The following is a 16,880-nucleotide window of genomic DNA, read 5'->3' as shown; positions in this document are numbered from 1 at the left end:
CAAAGCCTCTCTACCTGTTTGATCTAACTTTTCCCCATTCCCTTCTTCCTCTGACCTACTCCTCCAGTTCCCTTCCCCCTCACAAACTAGTTTAAACCCTCCTGTACCACTCTAGCAAATCTCGCCGCAAGGATATTGGCCCCCTTCTGGTTCAGGTGTAACCCGTCCTCTCTGTACAGGTTCCACCTTCCCGAGAAGAGATCCCAATGATCCAGAAATCTAAAACCCTCCCTCCTGCACCAACTTCTCAGCCACACATTTATCTGCCACCTCCTCCTATTCCTACCTTCACTATCACGTGGCACTGGCAGCAATCCTGAGATTGCTGCCCTTGAGGTCCTGTTCCTCAATTTTCTGCCTAGCTCCCTGAACTCACTCTTCAGGACCTCATCCCCCTTCCTACCTATGTCGTTGGTGCCAACATGAACCACAACTTCTGGCTGCTCTCCCTCCCACTCAAGAATTCTGTGGACCCGATCAGTGACATCCCGGACCCTGGCACCTGGGAGGCAACATACCATCTGGGATTCATGCTCACTGCCACAGAACCTCCTGTCTGTTTCCCTGACTATCGAGTCCCCTATCACTACCGCATGTCTCTTTCCCACCCTTCCCTTCTGAGCAGCAGTACCAGTACCAGTCCCAGAGACCTGGTAACTGCAGCTAGGCCCCTGCAGGTCATCCCCCTCAACAGCTTCCAAGGCAGAAAACTTGTTACTGAAGAGAGGCCCAGATCTGGATCTAGGAATGTACACAGTTAAACACCCTGGGTTATTCTTTTTTTAACCCTCTGTGGCTTGGGTTAAACAAAGAATAACCCAGATGAAGACGTAATGAAGTGGTGGAGGTGAAAGGCTTTGTTCCCGTATTGTGGATATGTGGGCCTCTGGAGATTTAACAGCTGATCCTGACTTCCCTCCTGTGTAAAACACTGCGATGCTGGAGGAAGTCTGCAGGCCAGGCAACATCCATAGAGAAAAGCAGGCGGTCAATGTTTTGGGTCAGGACCCTTCTTCAGGACTGAAGATAGGAAAAGAGGAAGCCCAATACATAGGAGGGAAAGGCAGAGCAGTGATAGGTGGACAAAAGAGGGGAAGCAGTGTGGTCACAGGGAGGTGATAGGTAGATGCAGGTAAGAGATAGTGATAGGCAGGTTTGGGGGAGGAGGGGAGAGCAGATCCACCAGGGGATGGGTCAAAGGTAAGGAGTTAAAAAAGGGCGAGGTAAGGGAAGTAGAGAAGAAACATGGTGGAGTGGAGGCGTTTTGTGGGGAAGGGGGTGGGGATTACCTAAAGTGGGAGAATTCAATATTCGAGGAGCCAGAGAGCAGAGGAGATCACAGAGGGGGAGCAGTGAGGGAGGGACTCACGAAGCTCCTGTTGAAGAGAGGAAGAAAATTTCTTCAAAGTGGGCATCCTTGAAGAGACTTTGCAGTGGAGCAGTAACCAGTCCAGCATCGGCAGTCCTTTGTTTCCCCTTCTCCTGTGAAGTTCTGAGGGGCACTGCCACATGGGAGCTGCTATCTCCCATCAGAACCCTTTCGATGAAACATTGAAAGGTCATCAACTTGAAACATTAACTGCTTCACTCTCCACAGACGCTGCCTGACCTGCCGACTATCTCCAGCATTTTCTGGTTTTATTTCACTCTTCTAAATCCAGTCATTGGCCGCGGCAGTAAAAGGCACAATAGAAATGCAAGTTTGGTTTTTCTGATGTCTTCAGGCTCTGACGTTGTGCAGTCAGTTGTGAGGTGGGAACTGGCGGGGAAGCTGCATTACAGGGAGTCCCTGTGCTTAGAGCTCATGCTATGTAAAGCAGCATTCAAATTCCCAGCGGCTCCAAGACCTGTCCTGCTCCTCGCAGTGCTGCTGTTGGAATGCCTATAGCTACGTGCTAATCACTGCTTCTGCTTTATTAAGGAATGGCAGGTGTTAGCTGGATGTGTCAGTGTCTAAGGCTGATGTGAACCTTTTCCCAGTCCTCCACATCATACAAGAAGCAATCTTCCTGCCCCTTAAATGTTGATCACCCTGTCACTTTAGTTTCACAGTCTGATCTCCCTCTGGGTGAGGTATCTCTAATTTTCCAGGTGCATTTGTTAATCACCATCTTATCTCGTCCCCTTGTTACTGATTCCACTGCAAGCACGAACACCTTGGCTTACATTTTTCAATGCGGAGCTTTGATTTTTTTGATACTGGAAGGAATTTAATCAGAAAACCCAAATGCTAGAAGCAAGTGTGAGGTGTTGTACTGTCAGAAGTCAAATGTAAGGGAAAGAGTACACAGTTAATGACAGGACCCTTAACACCATTAATGTACAGAGGGATCTTGGGGTCCAAGTCCATCATTCCCTGAAAGTGGCCATGCAAGAAGATAGGGTTGTAAAGGCAGTGTATGCCATGCTTGCCTGCATTGATTGGGGCATTGAATACAAGACTAAGGAAATCAGCTTGCAAGTTTGGTTAAGGCTGCTCTTGGGAGTATTGTGTGTAATTCTGGTTGCTCTATTGCAGGAAAGATGTGAAAGATTACAGAAGAGGTTTTTCCAGGATGCTACCTGGATTAGAGGGTATGAGCTATAAGGAGAGGTTGGACAAACTTGGGTTGTTTTCTCTGGACCATCGGAAGGCCTGACAAAATTATGAAAGGCATAGATATGGTAGACAGAATCTTTTATCCCAGGGTGGAAATGTCAAATACTAGAGAACATCCATTTAAGGTAAAAGGGGGAAAGTTTAAGGGAGATGCGTGGAGCAAGTTTTTAAACACATGGGTGGCAGGTGCCTGGTACTGGCTGCCAGGGCTGGTGGTGGAAGCAGAAGCGATAGCAGCATTTCAGAGGCTTTTAGACACATGAATATGCAGAGAATGGAGGGATATGGATCATGTACAGTCAAAGGGCCTGTTCCTGTGTTGTACTGTTCAATGTTCAATTGGATGACAATGACAAGGTGCACCGAAAACAACAATATGCCCATGGTCAGAGCTGTCCAGGCATGCATATTGACGTCAGACCACATGTAATGCTTGTTTTGATATAATTTGGTGCAAAATTGATTTGTGTCTTCCTTGCACAAGCTACTCACAAGATGAGCCTTTTCCAGATGACCGGGCACTCTGTATGACTTTAAGAGGAACAGGTTGATAGAATTCATAGAGTTATACAACATGGAAACAGGCCCTTTGGCCCAACTGGTCCATGCCGACCAAGATGCCCCATCCAAGCTAGTCCCATGTGCCAGCATTTGGCCCATAACCTTCTAAACCTTTCCAATCCATGTAGCTGTCCATTTGTCTTTTAAAAGTTGTTATTGTACCTGCTTCAACCGCTTCCTCTGGCAGCTCGTTCCCCACCCTTTGTGTAAATAAGTTGCCTCTCAAGTTCCTATTAAATCTTTCCCCTCTCACCTTAAACCTATGCCTTCTAGTCCTTGATTCCCCAACACTAGGAAAAAACTGACTGCATTCACCCTTTCTATGCCCATCATGAGCTTATACATCTCTATAAGATCACTTCTCACTCTCCTTTGCTCCAAGGAATGAAGTCCTAGTCTATCCAAGCTTTCCGTTAACTCAGTCCCTCAAGTCCTGGCAACGTCCTTGTAATCTTTTTTGTACTCTTTCCAGTTTAATAACATCTTTCCTATAGCAGGATGACTAAAACTGAACACATTACTCCAAGTGCGGGCATCACCAGCGTCCTGTACAACCGCACCACGACCTTATGAAGGCCAACATGCCAAAAACTTTCTTCACCATCCTGTCTACCTGTGAGTCCACTTTCAGAGAACCATGTACTTACACTCCAAGGTCCCTCTGTTCCTCAACACTCCCCAGGGCCCTGCCGTTCACTGTGAAATCCTTTAGCTTTCCAAAATGCCACACCTTGCAGTTATCCGAATTAAACTCCATTTGCCATTCCTCGGCCCACCTACTCAGCTGATCAAGATCTGTGTAATTTTTGATTACCTTCTTCATTGTCCACTATACCACCTATTTTAGTGTCATCTGCAAACTTATTAACCATAACTTGTACATTTTTATCCAAATTGTCGATACAGATGACAAACAGCAATGGGCCCAGCACCGACCCCTGAGGCAGGAACACCATTAGTCACGGGCCTCCAATTCAAGAAACAACCTTCCACCATCACCCACTGCTTTCTACCATTAAGCCAAGTGGGTATCCAATTAGCCAGATCTTCCTGGATTCCATGCGATCTAACCTTCCAGAGCAGCCTACCATGTGGAACCTTATCAAAGACATTACTGAAGTCCATGTAAACCATGTCTAACGCCCTGCCCTCATCAACTTTCTTGGTCACATCATCAAAAAACTCAAACAAGTTTGTAAGACGTGATCTCCCATTCACAAAGCCATGCTGACTACCCCAATCAATCCCTGTCTTTCCGGACGCATGTATATCTTATCCCTCAGAATCCTCTCCAGTATCTTACCTATCACAGATATAAGACTTATAGTTCCCAGGTTTTTCTTTGCTGCCCTTCTTAAATAAAGGCACAGCATTTGCTACCCCGCTGTCTACTGGCACCTCACCAGTGGCTAACGATGATGCAAATATCTCAGCCAAGACTCCCACAATTTCTTCTCTAGCCCTCAGTGTTCTTGGATAAACCTGGTAAAGCCCTAGAAATTTGTCTACCTTCATACATTTTAAGACATTCAGCACCTCCTTTACTGTAACGCAGGCTATCCCCAAGACCTCCCCATTTATATTTCCTAGTTCCGAAGTCTTCATTTCTTTCTCCATGGTAAAAATAGAGGAGGAATGTTCATCAAGGACCTTGCCCACCTCCTGCAGCTCCACACAAAGGTGTGCCCTTTGGTCTTTGAGAGGCCCTATTCTCTCTTTAGTACTTTTTTTCCCCTTAATATATTTATAAAATCTCTTTGGATTCTCCTTAATCTTCCCTGCCAAAGCTACCTCATGTCCCCTTTTTGCCCTCCTGATTTCCTTCTTGAGTACACTTCTGCATCCCTTATACTCCTCCAGGGATTCACATGATCCCAGCCGCCTGTACCTGACCCATGATGTCCTCCTTTTTCCTGGCTAGGGCCCCCAATATACCTCATCATCCAGGGTTCCCTAATCCTACCAGCCTTGCCCTTCACTCCAACAGGAACATGCAGTCCTTGAGCTCTCACTATCTCACCTTTAAAATCCTCCCACTTGTCTGTCGTCCCTTTGCCCGCAAACAACCTACTCCAATCAACCTCCAAACTCCTGTCTCATATAATCAAAATTCACCTTGTCCCAATTTAGAACTTGAACCTGTGAACCAGCTCTGTCCCTTTCCATAACTAGTTTAACAATAACATAAGAAATAGGAGCAGGAGTAGGCCTTCTGGCCCATGGAACCTGCTCCGCCATTCAATAAGATCATGGCTGATCTGGCCGTGGACTCAGATCCACCTACCTGCCTTTTCCTCATAACCCTTAATTCTACTGTGCAAAAATTTATCTAACTATATCTTAAATATATTTAATGAGGTAGCCTCTACTGCTTCCCTGGGCAGAGAATTCCACAGATTCACTACTCTCTGGGAAAAGCAGTTCCTCCTCATCTCTGTCCTAAATCTACTCCCCTGAATCTCGAGACTATGTCCCCTAGTTCTAGTCTCACCTACCAGTGGAAACAACTTTCCTGCCTCTATCTTATCTATCCCTTTCATAATTTTAGATGTTTCCATAAGATCCCTTCTCATTCTTCTGAATTCCAGTGAGTGTAGTCCCAGGCGACTCAATCTCTCCTCATAGGCTAATCCCCTCATCTCCAGAATCAACCTGGTGAACCTCCTCTGCACCGCTTACAAAGCCAGTATATATTTTCTCAAGTAAGGAGACCAGAACTGCACGCAGTACTCCAGGTGTGGCCTCACCAGTACCCTGTACAGTTGCAGCATAACCTCCCAGCTCTTAAATTCAATCCCTCTAGCAATGAAGGCCAACATTTCATTTGCCTTCTTAATAACCAGATAAACTAATAGAACTATGGCCACTGGTCCCAAAGTGACTATATTACCCAAGAGTAGGTTGAACTTTGCCCTATCCCTAGTAGGGCCTTCTTTATATTTCCCAAGGAAACTTTCCTGAACGCACTTAACAAATTCCACCCCATCTAAGCCCTTAGCACAATGGCAGTCCCGGTCTATGCTAGGAAAGTTAAAATCCCCTGCTATGGATAACCCTATTATCCTTACAACTTTCCACATCTCCCTGCATATTTGTTCTTCTAATTCCCGTTGACTATTTTGCAGCTTATTGTACAATCCCAACAATGTGATCACTTCTTATTTCTCAGTTCCACCCATAAAGCTTCACTGATGATCCTTCAGTAATTTCATCTCTGACTACCCGCTGTGACATTTCCCCTTAATCAAATGCAACTCCCCCTCCTCTCTTTCCTCCGCCTCTATCCCGCCTAAAGCACCTGTACCCCGGAACATTAAGCTGCCGGTCCCGTCCTTCCCTTAGCCATGTTTCCGTAATGTCTATAATATCCCAGTCCCAAGTAGCTATTCCAAGCCCTGTGTTCATCCGCCTTACCTGTCAGGTGTCTTACATTGAAACAAGTGTAATTTAATCCAATTGGCTTTCCTTGCTCCTGGCCATTCACCTTCCTGTCACTCCTATTCAACTTGCGGTCACTGATTTCTGCATCACTTTCCAGCCTGTCATTTGCCTCCCTGATGCTTGTGATTCCCCCCCCCCCCCACCAACAATCTAGTCTAAACCCACCCTAGTAGCACTAGCAATCTTCCTGCCAGGATATTGGTCCCCCTCCAGTTCAGGTGTAACCCATCCTTCTTGTACAGGTGTCCTCTGCCCCAGAAGAGATCCCAAAATCTGAATCCCTGCCCCTGCACCAATTTTTCAGCCACACATTCATCTACCATATCCTCCTATCCTTACCCTCACTAGCACGTGGCACTGGAAGTAATCCAGAGATTTCTACCCTCAAGGTCCTGCTTTTTAACTTCTTCCCTAGCTCCCTTTTATTTGCGCTGCAGGACCTCATCCCTTTCTCTACGTGTGCTAATGTGGTTCTGGCTGCTCACCCTCTTCCTTGAGAATGTTGTGCAGCTGCTCCATGGCATCCTGGACCCTGGCACCCACGAGGTAACACGCCATTCCAGAGTCCCATTTTGCAGCCACGGAATCTCTTGTCTTCCCCCCCTATCAAGTCCCCAATCTGTCTGACTTCATCCTTCCCCGCTGAGCCTTAGAGCCAGTCCTGGTGCCACAGACCTGGCTACTGCCATCTTTTCCTGAACGGTCATCCCCCCCAACAGTATCCAAAACAGTTTACTACTTGTTTTCCAGGGGAATGGCCGCAGGGAAATCCTGCACTCTCTGCCTACTCCATTTCCCTTACCTGGTGGTCACCCAACTACTTTCTGCCTGTACCTTAGGTGAGACCATCTCGCTAAAACTCCTACCTATGATACTCTCAGCATCTCAGATGAACCTAGGTGCGTCCAGCTCCAACTCCAGTTCTTTCACACAGTCAGTCAGGAGCTGCAGCTGGACACACCTCCCACATGCAGAGTCCTCGGGGACACTGGAAGTCTTCCTGATCTCCCATTTCCTGCAGGAGGAGCATGCCACTGCCCTAGCTGCCATCCTGAATGCTCTAAGACTGAAAAGGAAATTCAAAAAACTTTACCTGCACCTCTGCCTTGCGAGCCAAAGCCTCTTAACTTCCCACTCAAACACTGACCCACTCTCACAATGGCCACTCTAATAGAGCCTGCTTTCCTTTTATTGGCTGACATGTCTCACAATTAGCCAATCAGAAAGGCTCTTTTTCATAAGCTTCTGGCTGCTGCTCCGCCTCCTGGCTCTCAGACCCTTGAAATGATCTTCTCCATGATCGTGGAATTCAGCATGTGATTGGTCCCCTTTGAGATTTATAATTCCCCCTCATCAAATCCCTTGGTCTGACTCTTCAACCAGCCCTCCACCTCCCTTTATCATGCAACAACTATCTGCACCAGGTGACCAACCTACACCCCTCAGTGAGCTCCTCGGCTTACTTCAAGTTCCTTCAGTGGGGTCATTCTGTTCACCCTTCACACTGCTGTCTTTTCATTGTGAGGAGACCCAACGCTGATTGGCGTCTCCAATCATTCTGCATCCATGACCCTGAGCTTCCAGTTACCCATCACTTCCTCGCAGAGCAGGTCAACGTAATCTCTCAGGGCATCACCCCTGCCTAGAGATTCAATCACCCAACACCTTTTTTTTTAAACCAATGGTACTTCCTGGAATGAAAGTCAATTACAGCTGCTTCTGAGTAGGAATTCCACCACTCTGGAAGTGTGACTGCAGACCTCCAGGGCCAATTGCCTGTCAGTCATACACATGGCAATGTTGTTCCCTGTTCCGTGCTTCTTTTGGAATATCGTAGGCGAAATTAGACCAAAGTTGAACATTCCCAGGACAACTGGATCTTCACAATGCTGCGATGGACTGGTTCATTTGTAAGCCACTTGCCACAGTTACATTTTAGCCATTCAGCCCACCATTCTAGTACTGGCCCTGATCTATCTTTCAGACTGCCTCCCCATGCCCAGCCACTTATTTCGCTTCCCCCCCCTCCCCCAAAGCAGGCCCCTCCCTGTACACCGACCTCTGGGAACAGCCTTGGTCTTGGATAACACATGTTCAACAAAGAAATCATGCAAAGTTCTCTTCGGTAGCACTCGAGGACATTTGGTTCACCTGGAGCTTCTGGTTCTCACCTATTGACCCGGCATCTCACATCCTGCTGGATTCAACACTTAGCTCAACAACTTTATCACATAAGGTTGGTGCCTGCAACCGCACCAAGTGCTACACCTGTCCCTACACCTCCTCCCTCACCACCATTCAGGGCCCCAGACAATCCTTCCAGGTGAGGCAGCGCTTCACCTGCGAGTCTGAGGGTGCATTTATTGCATCTGGTGCTCCTGGAGCAGCCTCCCGTGCATCGGTGAGACCTGACGCAGATTGGTTGATCGCTTCATCGAGCACCTTTGCCCGTCCGCCGCAACAGCCAGGACCTCCCGGTGGCCACCCACTTCAATTCCACATCCCACTCCCAATCCGACATGTCTATCCATGGCCTCCTCGACTCATATTCCGCCTTGGGAGTCTCCAACCTGATGGCCTCAACATCGATTTCTCTAACTTCTGGTAATCTCACCCCTTCTTTTTCTTGACCCCCACCCCCCACTCCTTTGTCTTCCCTTATTCCTGTGGCTCCCTTCTCCCGCCTTGATGACCTGCCCATCTCCTCTCCTCCCCCATCCTTTATTCCATGGTCCACTGCCCTCTCCTACTGGATTCCTTCTTCTTCAGCCCTTTGCCTCTTCTACTTACCACCTCTCAGCTTATTACACCTTCTCCCCCTCCCCCACCCACCTACCTTCCCCCTCTCACCTGGACCTGCCCATCAACCTGAACTCACCAATCCCCTGCCTGCGTGTGCTCCTCCCCCTCCCCCCCCCCCCCCCCCCCACCTTCTTATTCTGGCTTCTGCCCTCTTCCTTTCCAGTCCTGGTGAAGGGTCTCGGCCCGAAACATCGGCTGTTTATTTCCCTCCATGGATGCTGCCTGACTTGCTGAGTTCCTTCAGTACTTTGTGTATATTATCACATAACCATTGTCCACACTGTTTCAGACTGCTGACGTTGATAATCTGCCTGCCCCTTCCACACCCTTCCTCTCGACACAGCTTGAGTCACTTCGACCACAGCGTCTTTTGCTATTTACCCATTCCTTCTTTCTGCCCTATCCATTTGCTTCTTCCCACGCTCTCTCTCCCTCTTTTTCTCGTCTTCAGTTGTACACCCTTTCATTAGAACATGAGGAATAGGACCAGGAGTCAGCCCTTTGTGCCTGCTCTACCTCAGTGCTATTTCCCTGCATAACCCCGTCTCCCTTGATTTTTCTAACGCCCAGGAACCTATCGACCTCTGTTTTGAATGAACATAATGACCGAGTCTCAACCACCCCCAGGGGCAGAGAGTTCCAAAGGTTCACCATCCTCTGACTGAAGAAATTTCAGTCCCAGCTGGCTGAGGAATGAGACTATAATTCCTATTCTAGAGTCATCATCCAGAGGAAACATCCGCCCCATATCAATCCTGTCCGTCCTGCTAAGAATTTTGCACCTTTCAATGAAGTCATGTCTCATTCCTTTAAACTCTGGAGAACAAGCACGGAAAGCATCTGGCCCATATGGTGTCCCTGGCCACGTCCTCAGATCCTGTACAAATCAGCTGGCGGGGGTATTTGCAGACATTTTTAACCTCTCCCTGCTTCATTCTGATGTTCCCACCTGCTTTAAGAAGACCACTATCATCCCGGTACCTAAGGTAAACAAGGTAACGTGCCTTAATGACGACCACCTGGTGGCTCTGACATCCACCATCATGAAGTGCTTCAAGAGGCTGGTCATGGCACACATCAACTCCAACCTCCCGGAAAACCTTGACCCACTGCAATTCACCTACCGCCGAAACAGTCTACAGTGGATGCCATCTCCCTGGCCCTACACTCATCTCTGGAGCATCTGGATAGTAAAGACACCTACATTAGACTATTGATTATTGACCACAGCCCCATCTTCAATATGATAATTCCAAGCAAACTCATCACCAAACTCCAAGACCTGGGACTCAACATCTCCCTTTGCAACTGGATCCTTGACTTTCTGACCAACAAACCGCAATCAGTGAGGATAGGCAGCAACATCTCTGGCACAATTACTCTCAACACCAGTGTCCCACAAGACTGTGTCCTCAGACCCCTACTCTAGACTGTGTGGCCAGATTCTGCTCTAACTCCATCTACAAGATTGCAGATGATACCACCACAGTGGGGCATTTCTGAAACAGTGATGAGTCGGAGTACAGGGAGGAGATAGAGAGCTTTGTGACATGGTGTCATGACAACAACCTTTCCCTCACTATCAGCAAAACAAAAGAGCTGTTCATTGACTTCAGGAAAGGGGGCGGTGCACATGCTCCTGTCTACATCAATGGTGCTGAGGTCGAGAGGGTTGAGAGCTTCAAGTTCCTGGGAATGAACATCACTAACAGCCTGTCCTGGTCCAACCACATAGATGCCACAGCCAAGAAAGCTCACCAGCATCTCTACTTCCTCAGGAGGCTAAAGAAATTCGGCATGACCCCTTTGACTCTCACCAACTTTTATCGATGCACCATAGAAAGCATCCTATCTGGATGCATCGCGACTTGGTACGGCAACTGCCGTGCCTGGCATTAGATCAAATATAAGAAGCCCTTACTGGACATCCTACTTCTCTTTGTGGATAACCTCACACCTTTTCACCTTGTGCTCTATCTGCCCTGCTTTTGCTCACTCACTCAGTTTGTCTACATCCTTTTGATGCCTCTTTGCATCCTTATTACTACTCACATTCTCAATTTTGTGTCATCTGCAAACTTTGAAATGTTATATTTGGTCCTCTCAGCCAGACTGCCAATACATTGTGAATAGTTGGGCCGAAGCACCAATCCCTGTGGTATTCCACTTGTCAGCTAGTATCCCAAAAATAGCCCAGTTATTTCCACTCTTTGTCTACTATATGTTAACCTACTCCCAAACCACGCCGGTATATTATCCCTAATTCCATGTACATGTCATGGAAACATAGAAAATAGGAGCAGGAGTCGGCCATTCAGCCTGATAAGAAAGAACAATCACTCGAGGTGGAGAGAGGAAGGAAACTAGATCTGCCGTTCGTAGGAATGAAGATAAGATTTCTTTATTAGTCACGTGTACATTGAAACACACAGTGAAGTGCATCTTTTGCGTCGAGAGTTCTGGAGGCAGCCCGCAAGTGTCGCCGTGCTTCCAGTGCCGACACAGCATGCCCACAACTTCCTAACCCTTACGTCTTTGGAACGTGGGAGGAAACCGGAGCACCCGGAGGAAACCCACGCAGACACGGGGAGAACGTACAAACTCCTTACAGATACCGGCAGGAATTGAACCCAGGTCGCTGGCGCTGTAATAGCGTTACGCTAACCGCTACAGCACCGTGCCTCTACTGTGTATGTACGTCGGAACTTTGAATCTAATAATTTTGTGGGAGCACGGTCGTTTGTGGAGGTGTCTGTAAGTCAGGCCCATAAAGTCTCTGTCCTATATATGGATAAAAATTAATTTCACAAAAGACACTGAATGACGATCAAGACCTATCACTTTGTAGTTTGTGTCATAACTGCTGTCATTTATGTAATCCTGTTGTATTAAGCACATTGCAGTTACTTAACAATGTGTTAAAGTTCATGTAAATCATTTGATCTCAAGTCGCACTGCAGAAAGACAAACAATCTTATTTTCCAGTAGTAAGTCTGGGTGAAGGGCACAGACATCTTGTGTCGCCGATACGCTGTACGCTTTTAAACAATTTATAGCAAGCGTGAAATTTAATCTGCTGAAAATACATGAGGAACTTTTAAGAATATAAAGAATGTTACTTTTGTATATAAATATAGAAAGTTACATTTTGTGGCTTTATGACCATTAACTATTTTCTCAAATAAAGGCAGAACATTCTGGAAATACTCAGCTGCATTTTTGGGAAGGGAAACAGCATTAACGGGTCAAAGTTTTCATCGGTAGCAGCACGTAGATGGACACAGTTATATCTCCTGTACAGTCACATGAAAACAACTTCTTATTTTAATGAAGTGACCAGGACAGGTTTCCTCAAGATCACTAGATCACTCTGGGTGTTTCGTGTCTTAACCAACACTAAATCTAAGGAACAAAACAAGTCTCTGACCATTTGCTTCAAAGTTTTAAATAGAGCAGATAGAGCAATGGAACATTAGGCATAGATCAGCTACAGTCTTCCCACAGATTCTGCCCTGATAGGGAGTCCTTCCCACTTTTGGAGGGGGCGAAGAAGTCAAGGCAGTTGATGTTGTGTTGGCAATTGGAAGTGAGAAGATCAAGAGAAGGTGAAAGGCCAAAAGGGGGTGTCGTAGAGGAAGGGAAATGCTGGAGACGTGAGAAGGGGTGTAAGCGGGGTTGAGGATTCCTTGCCAAAGAAATAGGCACAGAGGCAAAGGTGACATTAGAAGAGTTTGACAACATGGTGGGTCCGGAACTCATAGAGGTGTAGGCGTGGGGTATGAAGGTGATACTTCAGATGAGGACAGACCGCTCAGTGCCAGAGAGGGGGAGGTCAGGGGGGATGGTGAAGACACGGCGGGGGCAGGGGTGGAGCTGGGGTAAGGTGTAAGGTCAGAAGGGTGTAATTGGAGAGAGGGCTTAATTACCAAATTCCACCTATCCTACACAATCAGCAACACACCTCCTGCCAGAGGTCAATTGTCCACGAAGTGTCTGTCAGCAGAGGAGACGGGATGGAGATGAAGAGAATGGCAGTGTAATGCAGGCAGCTGGGGAGCCTGGGGTATGTAACAGATGGCAGTAGAAAGCCCAGTTTCGAGAGGAAGAGGCATCCAGGAAGGGTGAGTGAGAGCTGGACTGGGCAGAGAGGAGAGATTACCACCATTCTCTCATCCTGTGGCAGATCCGTGTTGACCGATGTGGTCCTCAGAGTCCTTCAACCAGCAGTGCCAGCCTGCACTGGCCAGTCATTACTGCTCTGTGGAGCATGAAGAGCAAGAGCATGTTGAGATGGACAAAAGTGGTTTCATTTGCCTGGGAGTATTTGTGCAGCAATTAGGATGTGGTCAAGGGGTGCAGCAAGTGGGGAGAACCAACGCTGCCTTGGTCATTCTGACTGGTTGCATCACGGTCCGGTACAGAAACTCCAAAGCACAAGAACGCAAGAGGCCACAGAGAGCGGTGGACTCAGCCAGTTCCATCAGGCGACATCCATCATCAGGGACCCCCACCATCCCGGGCCGTGCCTCTTCTCGATGCTGCCATCAGGCGAGAGGTACAGGAGTCTGAAGACCCACACCCCAAGGTTCAACAACAGCTTCTTCCCCACTGCCGTCAGGTTCTCAAACCCGCCTGAAAAACCTTAACACTATATTGGACCATATTTCTTCCTTCTCTCTCTCAACTTGCAGTATGTCGTTAAATTATAAATAACTTACACAACGAAACAAACTTATGTTAATTTAAGTTTATGATAACTTATGTTTGTCCTTGTCTTGTAATGTACTGTGCTGCTGCAGCAAAAAGCTAATTTTCATGGCATTTATACCCTGGGTATGTAGGCCCATGACAACAATAAACTTGAACTTGGTGCAGCAGTGGGTGTGCCAACACTACCTTGGTGACATAAGATGCTGGAAGGGTCTTAACCCAAAACATTGACTGTCTATTTCCCTCCCCACGTGCTACCTGAACTGTTGAGCTCCGACATTTTGTTTTCTGCTGCCTTGGTCATTGTACCCACAGGAAACCTTGGTTGTAACTGAGGCGTTGGGCACGACACCTTTCCCGAGTCAAGGGAATCGAGACCCAGGTAGTCCAGCATTTAAGGATGGGTTAAAGGGCTGGGATTGGGATGGGCGGGTGGGTGGGGATTGAGAAGGACTTGATTTAGGGGTGGGGAGGAATGTCGAGGGGGCGGGTGGCAGTTTGTTTGTTGAGAGGAGCAGTAGTGAGGGTGGGGGGGATTCAGACTGCAAGCATGAGGGGAAGTGGTTAGTACCTCAAGCCCATTGGGGACAGGAATCAGGGGTCTGGAAGGATTTGGGTTGTAGGGTGTCAGCTGGAGAGCAGAGTGTGGAAGGATTGTTTCGGTGCTTGGCTGGTCCAGACTCCTGACTCTGCACTGCAAGTCCTGGTGCTGTGGTGTGGCCATTGCTCCCTACATACTCACAACTGCGTGGCCAGATTCTGCTCTAACTCCACCTACAAGTTTGCAGATGATACCACCATAGTGGGCCGTACCTCAAATAACGATGAGTCGGAGTACAGGAAGGAGATAGAGAGCCTAGTGGCATGGTGTCATGACAACAACTTTTCCCCCAATGTCAGCAAAAGAGCTGGTCATTGACTTCAGGAAAGGGGGTGGTGTACATGCACCTGTTTACATCAACGGTACCGAGGTTGAGAGGATTGAGAGCTTCAGGTTCCTAGGAGTGAACATCACCTGTCCTGGTCCAACCACGTAGACACTATGGCCAAGAAAACTCACCAGCGTATCTACTCCCTCAGGAGGCTAAAGAAATTTGGCATGTCCCGTTGACCCTCACCAATGTTTATCAATGTAACATAGAAAGCATCCTATCTGGATGCATCACGGCTTGGTACGGCAACTGCTCTGCCCATGACTGCAAGAAACTGCAGAGAGTTGTGGACACAGCCCAGCACATCACAGAAACCAGCCTCTCCTCCATGGACTCTGTCTACACTTTTTGCTGCCTTGGTAAAGCAGCCAGCTTTATTCTGTTATTGTTTTACCTTGTACTACCTCCACGTACTGTGTCATGAATTGATTTGTATGACGGTATGTGAGATAAGTTTTTCCACTGTTGCTCAGTACATGTGACAATAATAAACCAATTCCAATTAACAGACACCCTTCAGGACCGTGAAGCCCAAGGACTTCTGTACAGGGAATGAGACCATCCCAGGAAGATCTGATGCTGGAATTTTGTCTCAATGAAGGGTGACTGAGGACAGAAAATTACCAGTGGAATTTCCTGATTGGAGTTCTATTTACAACATGTTCCAGGTGAAAACTCTTGTCAATGCCGACAAGGTACAGCACATCGCAATCTAATTTCTGGGCCCAAATCTTTCAATGAGTGCCTCCAAACTAATGCTGATGGCCTGGGTGCAGTCTCTTTCTGGGTTTGAACAGTTAGGTGGTGTGGCCTCAGCCAATAGTGTTTGGAGATCTGTACAGCACACACCAATGGAACAGAGGCTGGGGATTGGACCTGTTGCTACGTATATAAGGGTCAAACAGCCAAAGACGGTGGGGGTGCTCCTGTAACCAGCCAATCCCAAGACACACAAGAAGCTGGTGGACTTTTTGCTGAATGTTGCAGTTGTACAAGCTGTTGGTGAGGCCAGACTTGGAGTACTGTGCACAGTTTTGGTCACCCCGTTCATTCTTTGGAGCATAGGAGACTGAGGGGTGACCTCACAGAAGTGTACAAAATCATGAGGACCATAGATATGGTGAATGCAGTCTTTTTCCCAGGGAAAGGGAACCAAAAACTTGAGGTTTAAGGTGAGAGGGGTAAGGTAACCATGCAGATGGTGGTGGAGAAAGTGGTTGAGGCAGGTACAATAACAACATTTAAAAGACATTTGGATAAGAACATGGATAGGAAACGTTTTGAGGAATATGGGCCAAACAGGACTAGCTTAGGTGATCACCTTGGACGACTTGGGTGGAAGGGCCTGTTTCCACGCTGTATTACTGTGATTCTATATATTTTCCTTTGTGCTGAATTTGCCTAAATTGACCAAACTGATTCAAGATATCCATGATGCTGGAACCTTGTCTGATCCTCACTGCAGCAGAGTTGACACAGGTTGAATGTGCAGCATCTCTGACTGATATCTAGAAGCCCCACTCACTGCTGCCCTAACCAGCAACTGCCTCTTTGGAAGAGAGTTTGTTCTGGTCAGCACCAACAGCCAAAAGATACCATTTCCCACCCTTCCAACCCATACTCCATTGGATGTTAACGAGCCATGCTCAGAAAACTCCAAGGAGTCTCTGCCATTCAGTCCTATCATCGTGGGATAGAAGCAGTCCTTGAGTCTGGTGGTACGTGCCCTCAGACTCCTGTATCTTCTGCCTGGTGGGAGAGGAGGAAAGAGAGAATGTCCCAGGTGGGTGGGGGTCTTTGACTATACTGGCTGCTTCACCAAGGCAGTGAGAGGT

The sequence above is a fragment of the Pristis pectinata genome, chromosome 25 (assembly GCF_009764475.1).
Source record: "Pristis pectinata isolate sPriPec2 chromosome 25, sPriPec2.1.pri, whole genome shotgun sequence".
Taxonomy (NCBI): Eukaryota; Metazoa; Chordata; class Chondrichthyes; order Rhinopristiformes; family Pristidae; genus Pristis; species Pristis pectinata.
The sequence above is the reverse complement of the archived record's forward strand: the minus strand, read 5'-3'. Positions refer to the sequence as shown.